A 14858-nucleotide genomic window follows, 5' to 3' on the forward strand; every position below is an offset into this window, starting at 1 on the left:
CTAGTACTTGTCTTTTTTAAAGTCTGGTACATATTCTATCGGGTTATTGTACCGAACTACTAAGTTACGGGAACGTAAACAAACCAACATATATATTCATCTAGTGCAGGATGGCTACTACTGTGACACGTTCTCTCCAGTAATATTCTGTTCTATTCTAGGCACAAGGCCCGAAATTTTTGAGGAGTGGGGGACTAGTCGATTAGATCGACCCAGTATGCAACTGGTACTTAATTTATTGACCCCGAAAGGATGAAAGGCAAAGTCGACCTCGGCGGAATTTGAACTCAGAACGTAAAGACAGACAAAATACCGTTAAGCATTTCGCCCGGTGTGCTAACGTTTCTGCCAGCTCGCCGCCTTGGAAATGTAATATATTCTTTACTACTCTGGGCACAAAACCCGAAATTTTTTGGGAGAGGGCTAGTCGATTAGATCGACCCCAGCATGTAACTGGTACTTAATTTATCGACCGCGAAAGGATGAAAGGCAAAGTCGACCTTGGTGGAATTTGAACACAGAACGTAGACATCGTTTCCGCGTGAGGGAAGATTCTCAGATTCCCACACGCTTACAATATATGCCTTGACTTCTTAACTAGGTTGACGTAAATAGGGAAATGTTAACAGGCTTATCCAACGTAAGCCTTTTAACATCCCCTCTGTGTGTAGCCCCTTGTGGGCAATAAAAAAATAAGAATCGTTAGCACGCCGGGCGAAATGCTTAGCGATATTTCGTCTGTCTTTAGGTTCTGAGTTCACATCCCACTGAGGTCGACTTTGCCTTTCATCCTTTCGGGGTCGATAAATTAAGTACCAGTTGCGTACTGGGGTCGATCTAATCGACTGTTCCCCATCACCAAAATTTCGAGCCTTGTGTTTACGTTCTGAGTTCAAATTCCGCCGAGGTCGACTTTGCCTGTCATCCTTTCGGGGTCGATAAATTAAGTACCAGTTGCGTTCTGGGGTCGATCTAATCGACTGGCGCCCTCTCCAAAAATTTCGGGCCTTGTGCCTAGAGTAGAAAAGTAAAAGCGGTGAGCTGGCAGAATCGTTAGCACGCCGGGTGAAATGCTTAGCGGTATTTCGTCTGTCTTTACGTTCTGAGTTCAAATTCCGCCGAGGTCGACTTTGCCTTTCATCCTTTCGGGATCGATAAATTAAGTACCAGTTGCGTACTGGCGTCGATCTAATCGACTGGCCCCCCACTCCCCATAATTTCGGGCCTTGTGCCTAGAGGAGAAAAGTATATTTCGTAATTACATTGTTTGTTTTACTATTTGTTTTACTTCTTATTGCTTGATCATGGGAGGAGGCACAGTAAGCGTGGTCTCTTTCAAGGAGGTTCGTGTAGTTTGTTTGTGTAGTTTATTAGTCGTATAGTTTATCTGAAACATTGTAACAATACATTTAAAAGTGATTTAGAAAGCCTCTTCCATTACAGCGTAAGTTGTAAAAACAAGCGAATAGCAATAAAAAATGTAGATTCACAGTTTTACTTTATGTTTCGATGTTTCTACTGAAGACGCTTGTCAATAAAAATAATAAAAAAACTGACTGAGTTTAGCTCTGATCTGTACAAATATATGAAATGTATAGCGATGTGCGACATGCAAAGATTAGTAGAGTTAAATCAATCAATTAGTGTCGTGCAACTCTCGTCTGTTGTTGATGGTTGATTTGAAATCTTAATAAAGAACAGCCCTTTTCATTCTCATATTCTCGTTATTCCGTTATGCGGTTTTCATGCGAACGATATGCTGCTTACAATAATTTTCACGGTGTTTTCTGACCGATCGGACATTTGTGTAAATATGTTCCTTTACACAAATGTGCTGCATACATACGGTGCTAGTTTTGTAAAATTCCATGCTTACATTGTTTTCACGTGTGGGAAGATTCTCAAATTCCCACACGCTTACAATATATGCCTTGACTTCTTAACTAGCTTGACGTAAATATGGAAATGTTAACAGGCTTATCCAACGTAAAGCCTTTTAACATAGCGAAAAATATCTCATACATAAAGTGAGTTTATTATTATGTGTGAAGTCATTTGTTCTATTTCAAGCTCCCTGATATTCGTGTATATAACTGTGTAAGAATTCTATCGCGCTATTTTAGTGTGTACTTGTGTGTAACTGTGTTTTCGATACTAATTGCGTTAGGAGTGTGTGAAAGAAAAAAAAGAGTTTAGCATCTACTGAATAATATTAAATAAAAGCGACATATACATAATCTTTTCAAAAGAATTGTCATTTACCGTTAAGTGTTGACATAGTTTTCTGTTCGATGAATGCCGTGTAAACACCTGCCTCAAATATTATTTTACTATTAAATATAAGTTAACGAGAGCATTTCGGTCCGGTGTTGTTTGTTCTGCTTTTAGCAATGGGTTTAACCTTGAATTAACCCTGATTAAAGGGACCTTTCATCAAAAGCAGTCCCGGCATGGCCATTGCTTCTTTTTTTAGGGGTATGTCTAAACTTACATTTTCCAAAGTATTTTATTTAGGGCTGACTACGTATATGGTGTAATTTAAGAGAGATTTAGCTGCTATTTCTAATTGGTTTTGGTTGAATGGCAATGCAGGGGTTCTAAGATATGCTCTACGCGCTCGCATGTGTCTGTGTATGTGTATATGTATTGTGTATGTATTTGCGTGATGCTATATATATATATATATATATATATATATATATATATATATATATATAGTACCTTTCTATCTATGAGGAAGCCATAGCAATCAATAGACAGGGGACAATGGTGTATAATTAAGAGCCAGCATCAATGACAACGATCAATAGACAAGGGACAATCATATGTAATTAAGAACAAACAACAAATGTAACATTTGTAATAATTACTAAACAGATCAAGACGATATTTCCAGATAAATCGTTTATTTTATTCCTGGACAATTGCAATCAATTAGAGATTATTGAGTTCTCGTTTCTATGTCTGTGTTAACTGTCTGACTGTTATCCGTGATATATCATTGTATTTTTATTTACTGCGATTCTTGTAAGCCATTGTCTGGTACGGCATCATTAAAGACGAAACCATCTGTACGTTGTTTTGACTTGAACGAATATTGCTGACTTGTGGAGTTAAGGCAAACTGCTGCTGTTGTGTGTAGGACGAATTTGGTTATCAGCCGAGTCCATCGTTAGGATCATTCCATTGTCCGCCTTTGACAAAACAGTGCAACAGTGTTCCACTGCCTGGTGGCTATGGCAATAGAGGTTGCGTGGTGCGCAAGGCTGAAAGAACTGAGAGGGATTTCTCGAGTAAGCTTTAAAATGAAGAATGGAACTACGAATTGCAAAGCAGTGAAACGGTCGTCAATTTCTCAGTTTTCAGTGGTCGCCATTTACAAAATTAAGTAATGGTGATTGATTAAAGCAAATGGCGCATTTAAATATTTTGACTACAGCCATACCACAGTATCGATGTTATGACAAAGACCGCGAACCCTGTGCTTTCATTTTAGATAATCTGGTGATTAAGTCGAAGAAGTTCCTTGTAAATTTACTAAAAGAGAAAATATGCTGAGACGTTTCAGTACAGACCAGTTAAACTGCACCGGGGTTGGTCCGGTCCGGACCTCTAAGTGAAGGGGAACTGAGACGAGGTTACACGGAGGGTGGAAGTCTTCACTCAGAAATGGGTCAACGGGACGCTAGCCTTGAAAGGTCGAGCTGATGAGGCGAATGTCTGCATCGCTTTCGTCATAACTTATCGTTTGATCATCGTGCCTCTCCCCAATTCCTGTTTGGACAGATTGAGGTGTCGGCTCTTCCGCTTCGAGCGGAAGGACGAATATAAATGATGATCAAGGAGTCCATTTGTTATTAGAACCCTTTAGATGATACAGGCATGCCGTTGGAGATATTCACCCCTGGATAACGTCGCTTTGTACTTATCTGCATCTCTTCGGGAAGGTGCTCGAAAATAAGAAGTGGAAAAATAGGAACTGGTAGTGAACAACTGGCACCGTAGTACATCTCCAGCGTTAGAAGCTGTGCAAAGGCAATAATAATAATAATAATAATAATAATAGTAATAATAATAATAATAATAATAATAATAATCATCATTATTATTATTATTATTATTATTATTATTATTATTACTGTTGCTGCTGTTGTTATTGTTATTATTATTACTGCTGCTGCTGCTGTTGTTGTTGTTGTTGTTGTTGTTGTTGTTGTTGTTGTTGTTGTTGTTGTTATTATTACTGTTGTCAATGTTGATGCTATTGATTAAAAATTGATTTCTTACTCGAGTTTTATCTTGTGAGTCATCAAGATAATGAATTGAAAGAAAAAGTTACACGCACCCCCCCCCCCCACACACACACACATGCACACACACATACACACGCGCATATATGTATGTATATATATATATATATATATATATATATATATATATATATATATATATATACGTTTATGTATTTGTTTTGCAAGATTCTTGATGTGAAATATATGTGCGTGTATGTATGTGTGTGTGTGCGTGTATGTGTGTATAAAGAGAGAAAGAAGGAGAGAGAGAGAGCGAGAGAGAGAGGGAGAGAGAGAGAGAGAGAGAGAGAGGTTAACTCGTCCTCCTAATAACTACAAATTAACAACAAATCCTTTACCCAGATCAGAGCGAAACTTAGAATGGACTATCGACGTTCGATATAATACACATGTCCATCCATTTCCATTCTAGCCAACGTATTGAGTTCTATATCAGATAATATGGCTGTGTGGTAAGAACGTTGTTTTCCATCCACATGGTCGCGGGTTCAGTCCCACTGCGTGTCACCTTGAGCAAGTACTTCTACTATATCCTCGGGCCGATCAAAGCCTTATGAATAGATTTGGTAGAGGTAGACTGAAACAAGCACGTCGTGTGTGTGGGTATTATATATATATATATATTCTTATATACGTTTCAGCCCAAAAGTTGTGGCCATGCTGGAGCACCGCCAGTGTTATCACCTTTTCAATGGCTAATCTTATGTGTTTGGCATTTGGTCAAAGAAGGAGTTGAACACTACTGCCTCTTTTGAGATTCCTGCCGTGATATAGACTTCAACGCGACGGGTGAGGCTCTCTATCATGGTAACGGGTACTGAGGAAGGTGGGGCTATTATGCCAATCCAGAAACCGGTCCACGTGAGTCCAAATACTTGAATGTATGCTGAAAGATGGTCTTAGCCCGTTTGCCTTCGGACGGTTGATTTCTGTAGTTATTATCAGTTTATTCTGGTGAATTAAATAAGAGTTTTGTCTGTTATTTCCAGCACGTAGACATACCTAGTATGTCCTTTCATTAATTTTAATATATATATATATATATATATATATATATATATATATAGATGTATGTATGTGTGTGTGTGTTTGTTTATGCCTTTATCCCCCACACTGTTTTATAACTGGTGTTAGTTTGTTTACGTTCCCCTAACTTTGTGGCTCGACAAAAGAGACCAATAGAATAATTACCAGGCTTTAAAACAGGTGCTGGAGTTAATTTGTTCTACTTAAATCCTATTAAGATTGTGCCCCAGCATGGCCGCAGGCCAGCGACTGAAACAAGTGAAAGATAAAAGATAGTTTACAACGCTTACCTTGCTGTGTGTGTGTGTATGTATGTGTGTGTGTGTGTGTGTGTGTGTAATGAGGTACACTAAATGTGATTCAGATACTTTAGCGGGAAAAACTGAAGTGTAAAGGAAGAAAGGGTCACCGTATGTTATGCAAGGTTTGAGAATAAAAAAAAGCAAAAACTTTTATTTAAGCAATAATAAATCTCTGAGCGAAACGTAAACAGTAGCAGCACAGAATCGTGAAGTATATGTGCCGCCTAAATGTGGCAGACCCATAGGGGACGATGCTACTGTTGTTTATCTCCTCCATCTGTCTAACGACACACTGTCTGTGTCCAATTAGTATTTGCGAAGGGAAATCATCGTTCCCATCCTTAGCCTTACGGACCCGTCACTGGAAAAAGCATATGGTATTTTGCGTCTGGAATCAGTTCTCGTCCCTAGCTGGTGATTGTCAGACGCTGATGACGGGTTACTATTCAGAAACCCGGGCCCGTGTGCATCACGTAAGGCTAGAGATGGGGGGACGATGATTTCCCAAATACTGATCGGACACAGATAGTGTGTCATGAGACAGCTGGAGGAAATATCTTCCTGGGGCTATAAACAACAGTAGCATCGTCCCCGATGGGTCCACGACATTTAGGTGGCAAATATACTTCACAACTTTTATTTAAGACAAATTATAAGAAAATTGAAGCTACAAGTATTTTAAGCTGCACTCTAACATGACATTGATATCAGAGGATGGGTAACTGGTCATCGTCATCATCATCATCATCATCATCGTCCCGTGGTGCTTATTGCACGGATCGCCGTGACTCATTCTCTCCTGTCTGTTCGGTCCGCCATTGCACGTAATAGGTCTTCTCCGGTGAACTCAGGAGTCCTCGCACTGTTGTTTTATGCAGGCTTGATGTGGTCCATCAATATATGCCGACCCTTGCTCCAGTTCACATAGAAAAACGTCGCTGATGATCTCTTCCTTTGCTGGAGTTAAATATGCTATTAAATAAGGACAACCATTTTAATAAAATACTATTACGTAGTATATTGAAATATTACTACAAAATGTTAAAGAAAAAATATTGAAAAATATTGAAAATTATTCTGGATATTCATTTAATTTTAGTGAACTTCAAGAGGTATAAAGTTTTGAAGCTTTATTGCATTTTTTAAATGTAAATAACGAAATTTGGTGTTAGCAGTGGTGGTGGTGGTGGTGGTGGCAGTGGCGGTGGTGGTGGTGGTGGAGGTGGTGGTGGTGGTGGCGGTGGTGGTGGTGGTGGTGGTGGTAGAAGTAGCCAATCTTCCGATTGAATCAAGATAACTATGCTTCCATAGGTTTTTTCCATTGCTGATACCATCTGTCGGTCGCAAATAAGCGAAATAAAATAGCGATTAAAGTAGATTAACAGCAAAATAATATAAGCCAAAAATAATATTATATTAAAGAGTTAATTGAAGGAGAAAAATGTATAAGATATATATGTGTGTGTGTATGTGTGTGTGTGTGTGTGTGCGTGTGTGTGTGTGTGTGTATGTTTGTGTGTGTGTGTATGAATGTATGTATATTATATATAATATATATGTATGTATATAATATAATATAATATATATATATATATATATATATACATATATATATATTACTCTTACCGATGAATTATCGAGAAAAAACAATTATATAAGTTTAGGAAAGCATACATCTACCCCCCCCCCCCCAAACTTTTATAGTGTATATATATATATATATATATATATATATATATATATATATATATATATATATATATATGAATGTGTGTGTACGTGTATTGATATGTTTGTGTGTGTGTGTATAGATATGTTTATATGTATATGAACTTTAAATACTTTACATATGTGTATCTGTATATGGGTGTGTGTGTGTGTGTGTGTGTGTGTGTGTGTGTGTGTGTGTGTGTGTGTGTGTGTGTGTGTGTGTGTGTGTGTGTGTGTGTGCGGGTATATTAATGACATGAGTGATGATGAAAGAATTCAAGTTATATTTGTTTTAGAAACTATAAATAAATACGATTGATGAGCGTCTAAAAGTCTTTTCTGTACACTGCAGTTATGTTCACAATTATTTAATATGCTTAATTTCATGGTGTGGCATCTCCCTTTGTGTGTTTTATCACACTAGACTAAAAAGCTACTGCACATTCTTATTTATCTCTTACTAATAAGCTGGTTGGAATATTTTGAATGACATCAATATCCATGGTAAAAAAAAAATTACTGCACTTGAAATCCTTAGAATTGAATCGATTGAACCAAAACACCCTTATTTCACTTTTAAGGAACCTAAGAATAACTTTGCACACAATTCTTTTATTAAACAAATAACCTCATTAAAAGGGATATTTGTGTTTTCAGCAAACATTTTCTTGATAAAAGTGTATCAACACTTAAAGATAATTCTCCTTTACAGTTATGGGATAACATCCAAGCTCTTGTGCTACGTTTCGTGTCCTTCTCTCTCTCTCCCACTCTCTCCTACTCTTTCTCCCTCTCTCCCCAACAAACCAAACCTCAAAGTCTTATAATTTGATGTCACGAATTACTTTTCCTCACTCTCAGAACAAATACCACCAAAAATTCTTCATTTTCTCAAGATATTAACCAACACCAAGAAATTAATATCATTCTCCAAGATCGTAAGGCCATAAATGCATTCAATTTAGCATTGATATAGAGGGGGTCAACGATTCGGTATAAGCCGTCTACTTTGTTGTTTATATGTCTTATCCAAATTAAAATCTAAATTCCTACATAGAGAATGAAATGCACAAAGAAAGGACGGACTTCTGTCATTATGGAAGTTAACATCTCAACAAACGAAAGGGTAAAGAACAAGACTTGAATGTCGTTTTTTAAAACTTAGAGCTGCAAATTACTAGAGACATACACCCGTGTCTGCCCTGGATATTACTCTGAGCTTTAACAAACACTTTTTATACTCCATACAAGAAACCTAATGGTACACTACACCAAATATGCAAACCCTGGAACCACTCTAACGAAAATAGAAAAATATTTTATTGAAACTGTCTAATCTTTTCGAAAATCAATGTAATTATTAATTATGCTCTCAGTACATACAATATATAGAAAATAAAGACCAATTTATAATATCAGCGAAAAAGAAATACAATATGGTTTACTCTGCCATGTTTTCTTGCTGCAGTCACACTAGTCTTGAAAATATTTTATAATAAATTGAATAAAAGTTTCATCTCCTAAACTTTACGCTAAAACATTAAATTTTATTATAAAAAATCTCGCGTAAAATTTAAGTACCCTAATTAATCCAAACTAAAATGGATTATCATTAATTCAGCTTTAGTTACAATTGTATCTGCACAAATTTCCCAAATTTTTACTATAGTTTAATGACAAAACTCAAGATATAACATACCAAGCTACTGTAGAAATTAACAACTTAACAATGCCTGTGAATCTCTTCAAATTACGATACCACTTACATTCATACACTTTTGGTAATCAGGACAAATGCAACGACACGTCATTTAAAAATTTTATATGAAACCTAAAACTGGAAACCATTAATTAGAACTTGAAATAAAGGATATTCTATTCCATTAAATCTTATATTAGCAATAGAATAAGCGTACCAAACTATACACACCAGAGAGATTTTATATCTTTGCAAAACTATCATTTCTTAACTACCACTCTGAACGTATTTCCCTTTGATCACATAATGCATTTAAAATCAAATCATTGTTCTATTCTAAAGGATACACATCACTTCGTACTAGTGACAATCAGTAAACATTCACGCTTCTGTATTTGATATTTTATATAGGTTTTTCTTCTTTTTTTTGTGCCGAGAAGACCTAAACTTACAATATCTTTGCACTAAGCTGCATTATAATTCTAGAATGCGTTTTTCCCTACACTACAACCCAGAGCAGTTAAAGTCACTATATATGTCTCATGCCACTTTCCCATTCAGTTAATATCAAGCACCAATTTCTCATTTTTTTCATTACTATTTCTAGGAAACTTATAACCAGCGTACACTGCGTGTCATTGTTCTAAACTACTTTATAATTATAAATCTGAACATTTCTAGCATTTCTTCCTTTCTGACCTTCCACCTATAACACTAACATTTATTACTTACGCCATACCATTTTCTTCAAGCTTAACATTACAGGCTCATGTATCATGTTTTGGATTATTCCTAAGACGACGTTAACCACCTCTCAATCACCAACTCTTACACCAGAATCAAATATTGATATCTAAATTTTAGTTCAACCAGCCAGTCTTCGTTATACTGTAAATTATATGTTTAGCTTTATCTACACCCACTGCAACAAACTTCTATCACAGCTCAACTATAATCTTCTCTTTTTCACGCCATCTGCACTAAATATACCTTTGACTAAATTTTAAATACGCGTGAACTTCTTTCTTATAACCATGAGAGACATGGTATTTAGGACACACTCAGTAATCCGTATAAACACATAGGTTTGTCTCATGTCTCTATGTATACATAGATGCATGCATACATACACATACACGTCGACACCACTCTAATATAATTAGATACGTAACGGCATAAATATTATCTCATCATTTGTTGAACATCGAGATAACTTATATTTAACTATAATTATATTACCAACAAACAGTTTTTTTTTTCTTCTTACAAACACAACTTTCGGTTTCTAATATCACTCTCCTTCAGCGTTTCTATGTGAAATCTCTTAATTATCACTTACAATATTAATGGTCTCATTCAGCCAGAAAACATCAATATAAGTATAGATATATTTTTACGAACTACCGTTCCCATATTCACTTCATTTATTTTAAATTATGTTTTCACAACAATACATTTCTCTGATTACTTCTTCTTTACAATATTAAAATTACACAACATAACACATATATCTCATTAAAAAAAAACTGGACTCACCTCGACGTAATTGATGTACGTATCTATGTACATAGCATTATAAATTTCGCATAACTATTAATAGTTTATCGAATTTCTCTTCAAATAATAATATTTTATTATACATTTATATTTTCAACAGTTAAATAACAATACACTTCGATACATCACGGACTAAATTATCCCTCCATGGTGTTTCGAAAACAGATACAAAAGCAGCTTGAATTCTCTGAATTTAAACTCGGCAAGATATAGCCATTGCTGCAAAGAGTTGGAAAAAGATTTTCAGATTTTCTTGATATTGCCTAGTGAGAAGTACATCAAGGTCCATGGCTCTTACAATATATATATATATATATGGAACTTACAATATATATATATATAAATATTTCTCCCAGCGTTCACTATTTTCCTCTCGTTCTGGTCTAAAGACCCTTCATGTTTGTTTTCGTTCGGTTTCCTTGTATGTCTCCACTGTCATTATTTTTCTTCCCAACTTTGACCCTCCATAAATCCTAAATTTTATTTTAGAATTTAGGTGATCAGCTGTCTTTGAAGACACATATTGCCGTTGAATGTTCAAAAAGAGGAGTAGACAGACAGCCGACAACTGATGAAGGGTCGTTCTCTGTGTTTACTTGTCCTGTTTTCAGTTTTCTTTTTCTCTCATTCTTTGCGTATTTAAATCGTTTCTTTTCGCATTTCATGTTGTGTACACAGTTGGTGACGTCCTGTGCCCATATATGCATATATATATATATATATATATATATATATATATATATATATATATATATATATATATATATATATAGAGAGAGAGAGAGAGAGAGAGAGAGAGAGAGTTTTAAACCAATTATCACTTGTTGATGATCTGTTGATTAATCATCATGTCGTTGCTCCTTTGCTTATTTTGGAAGCCTAAAGTGTTGGGATTTGTATACCGTATTACGTAATCTTGTGATTGTTTTGCATACTGGATAACTGACTGTACCACGCTTGCGTCACAATAACGGCTCTTAACGAAACGAGGCAATCGCAGCAATACCAGATAACCCATTCGTCCATTTATACACAAACACATAAACACACATACACACGCCTATAAATAGAAACATTATCCATTGTGTAAATAGACACGTAAGATAGACTTACAAGCATGTCTTACTCTGAAAAAATTATACTGCACTTTAACCTCTAATTCACTTTTAAAAACTGTGAAAACGCTGTAATTTTATAACACTTCAAGTCTATAGCATTACACATATTCTCTTTTACTCTTTTACTTGTTTCAGTCATTTGACTGTGGCCATACTGGAGCACCGCCTTTAGTCGAGCAAATCGACCCCAGGACTCATTCTTTGGAAGCCTAGTACTTATTCTATCGGTTTCTTTTGCCGAACCGCTAAGTTACGGGGACGTAAACACACCAGCATCGGTTGTCAAGCGATGTTGGGGGGACAAACACAGACACACAAACATATACACACACACACATATATATACATATATACGACGGGCTTCTTTCAGTTTTCCGTCTACCAAATCCACACACAAGGCTTTTGTCGGCCTGAGACTATAGTAGAAGACACTTGCCCAAGGTGCCACGAATATCTACAAATATTTCGACGATTTCTTCTATATTTTTCCTATTGCTACTCAATAAACACCTAAGATATTACAGTTTCCATATTTACTCAAATATTTAACTCTTAGGGCTCCCCGCAACCAAAGCGTAATTTCAAATATATTTAGTTACAATGTTTGTTGGTCTTCCAGTGATTACATTTTAACTAATCAAAAATTTAAATAACAGTTATTTAGTTTTTGTTTCAATTATCGATCGATTACAATAAATTCCGCTCTCCATTTTTATTATATTTTTTCTTCATCGCTCAATCAACTAAATCACATAACTTACCCTTCACACGCACACATACACACGCACACACACACACGCACACACACATACACACACACACACACACACATGCACACGCACATGCACATCCTGGTATATAATGCGAGATATTTAAGAGATACACCTAATGCGAAATTTTAAGATAGCATTATGGTCCGGTATAAAAATTATATCATTGATTTTTAGATATATAACGTGGTGGTCACATTATATTCGTAATTTTGTGCCTAAGTAAATACAGCTTAACATATTTACTATTTAAATAAGATGAAATTGATTCTTATATACGTTAAATGCTTATATGAGCACGTGGGCGTGTATGCATGTGTTTGTGTGTACATGAGTACGTACATGTGTGCGTATATATATATATATGTACACACACACATATGTATGCATGCATACATGTGTGTTTAGTCATGGATGTGTATGTATAGGGTGAGTGAAAAGCAAGTAGGCATTAAAAATTGGTAATAAAATCCATATTCCTTTTAGAAATTTATTGAAACAAATGATACATGTTCTTTATAACATGGGAAAATGAAAGTAAATCTTCATATTTCAACATAAGTACCAGTGGTGTCACCAGTTTCCTCAAACGGCCAGGGATGGAACGCACAACCTTCTGAGGGACGTCGTCTGGGATATCATTGAGAACCTCTTGAATCCATGTCTTGTTTTGTCTTGTACACCTCCTCTTTTGTGTAACCCCGCAGGTAAAAATCACGTGGAGTGAGATCTGGACTTCCTGGTGTTCTGTCTTTCTGGACTTCTGCGGTCACAGTCTTCAAGTTTTAGCTCCTGCATGTAATGAGGTCCCCACGGACGAAAATTCAATTCTTTATGCAACACCGTACGTATTGTATGTCTTGTTAGTCCACATCCACGAGTTACTGGACGTGTTGATTTTTGTGGGTTGCGATTAAACATTTCCTGCACTGTTGCCACGTTCTCCGCTGATCGGGATGTGATTGGACGGCCACTTCTTGCACCGTTCACAGAACCCGTAGTCGTCAGCTTTGCATAACAACTTTTTATTGTCTCCGGACGTAGTGTTGCATGCTAACCTTTCCATGCACGCCAAAACAATGGAATTTCACACTTCATAGATTGCTGATATCTTAGCTCGCACCTGAACTGTATATATATATATATATATATATGCATACAGACATACCACACTTTACAGGGACCCGCTTTAGGAGGCCCCTGGTTTGCGAGTTTCATTTTGCAAGCACAAGTTCCAAATCTTGAACGAAGTACAAAAGTTTCTACTACCATCACAAATGCTTCTGCATGTTACCCAGAAATTTATAGAGACGGAAAAAGTTTCTTCTAAGCAAACAACTGTAGACTTGTTTTTTATTAATGAAATCTACAAGTCCGTCTACGAGTGCTTGTGAATCAGCGATCGCGTTTATAAGTGATGGTGTGCACGAGTCTACTGTTGTTTTATTACCATTTATTTACGAGTATTATTAATTTTATAGGTAAAGTATTTTTTCTGGGAACAAATTTCAATTTATAACATTGCCACTATGGGAAATTATTGCTCTGCTTTACGAGTTTTTGCTTTACGAGCGGTCTCGTATATCGAGGCATTACTGTATATATATATAAATATAAATATGAGTCGTTTTCATAGCGCCGGTTTCGATTTCCGACTGAAGTTATTTTTGCACCTCACTTACACGACTAATGTTTTTGGAAAGGCATGAACGTCACAAACACTCAGTTTCTTTTCTTCCTGCTTTTGTCGTTGTTGTTGTTGGTAGAGCGTGCTGTTGTTGTTGTTCATTGTTGTTGGTGATGGGGGTGTCGTTGTTTTGTTGATGGTTCTGGGGTTGGCATTTTTGTTGATGTTGTTCGTGGTAGAGATGTTGGTGTGACTGGCTATTGTTGTTTTTGTTGTTGTTGCTGTTGCTGTTGGTGGTGGTGGTGTTTATTATTAGTGGTAGCTATTCTGTTATTGTTGGTGGTGTCACTGATGTCCTTGAACCCAAGGTCAGCCTATATATGTCTGACCTATGACAAAATGCGTGTCAACCATGATCATCTAACGTTTTCTTTTAAACCTAACACTGCATCGTCCAATCTATCCTTTTCTATCGTTCTCCAAAGATAATAAAACATAATGAAGATTTGGCTGTTCGTTCTAGCAGCTCGAACAACCACGCAGAGGCACCTACATCGGCTCGTTCTTTTTCCTTAGACCTGTGTAGGTAGCCATTTTGGACAGAGTATAAATCAATAACGCTCCTTTGCAGACAGCGTCTGACGACGTCTTACATAAAGTCTTGTGTACATCATGGCTCTTCACATCCCACTTCATCTCTCAGCAGGATAAAACATATTGACAGATTTTATTGGAG

General features: G+C 36.4%; 1 long non-coding RNA gene across 1 annotated transcript; it reads right to left on the minus strand.

The window, feature by feature from the left end:
* Positions 1-5777: 5777 nt before the first annotated feature.
* LOC149135965 (uncharacterized) lies at positions 5778-11592 on the minus strand. Its single transcript, XR_016241360.1, has 2 exons — positions 10587-11592; positions 5778-6613 (listed from the first exon to the last, which is right to left on the minus strand). It is a non-coding gene; the product is annotated as an uncharacterized LOC149135965 (long non-coding RNA).
* Positions 11593-14858: the final 3266 nt, after the last annotated feature.

Source organism: Octopus bimaculoides, chromosome 4, assembly GCF_046866305.1.
Source record: "Octopus bimaculoides isolate indiv1 chromosome 4, ASM4686630v1, whole genome shotgun sequence".
NCBI classification, from domain to species: Eukaryota; Metazoa; Mollusca; class Cephalopoda; order Octopoda; family Octopodidae; genus Octopus; species Octopus bimaculoides.